Raw genomic sequence first — 780 nt, forward strand, 5'->3', positions numbered from 1 at the left:
AAAGAAAAAGCAGTGAATAGCAAAAGCTTGTGAAAAAAAAAGTGGCAAAAAAATAATAGAAAGAAAAAGAAAAAGCAAGCAGAAAAAGCCAATAGCCCTTAAAACCAAAAGACAAGGGTAAAAAGGATCCAAGGCCTTTGAGCATCAATGGATAGGAGGGCCCAAGGAAATAAAATCCAGGCCTAAGTGGCTAAATCAAGCTGTCCCTAACCATGTGCTTGTGGCATGTAGGTCCAAGTGAAAAGCTTGAGACTGAGTGGTTAAAGTCATGATCCAAAGCAAAAAGAGTGTGCTTAAGAGCTTTGGACACATCTAACTGGGGACTTTAGCAAAGCTAAGTCACAATCTGAAAAGGTTCACCCAGTCATGTGTCTGTGGCATTTATGTATCCGGTGGTAATACTGAAAAACAAAATGCTTAGGGCCACGGCCAAAACTCATAAAAGTAGCTGTGTTCAAGAATCAACAAACTTAACTAGGAGAATCAATAACCCTATCTAAAATTCTAAGTTCCTATAGATGCCAATCATTCTAAACTTCAAAGGAAAAAGTGAGATGCCAAAACTNCAATCATTCTAAACTTCAAAGGATAAAGTGAGATGCCAAAACTGTTCAGAAGCAAAAAGCTACAAGTCCCGCTCATCTAATTAGAATTAATATTCATGATATTCTGAGCTTTATAGTACATTCTCTTCTTTTCATCCTAATTGGTTTTCAGTTGCTTGGGGACAAGCAACAATTTAAGTTTGGTGTTGTGATGAGCGGATAATTTATACGCTTT

This window comes from Arachis duranensis, unplaced genomic scaffold, assembly GCF_000817695.3.
Source record: "Arachis duranensis cultivar V14167 unplaced genomic scaffold, aradu.V14167.gnm2.J7QH unplaced_Scaffold_343483, whole genome shotgun sequence".
NCBI classification, from domain to species: domain Eukaryota; kingdom Viridiplantae; phylum Streptophyta; class Magnoliopsida; order Fabales; family Fabaceae; genus Arachis; species Arachis duranensis.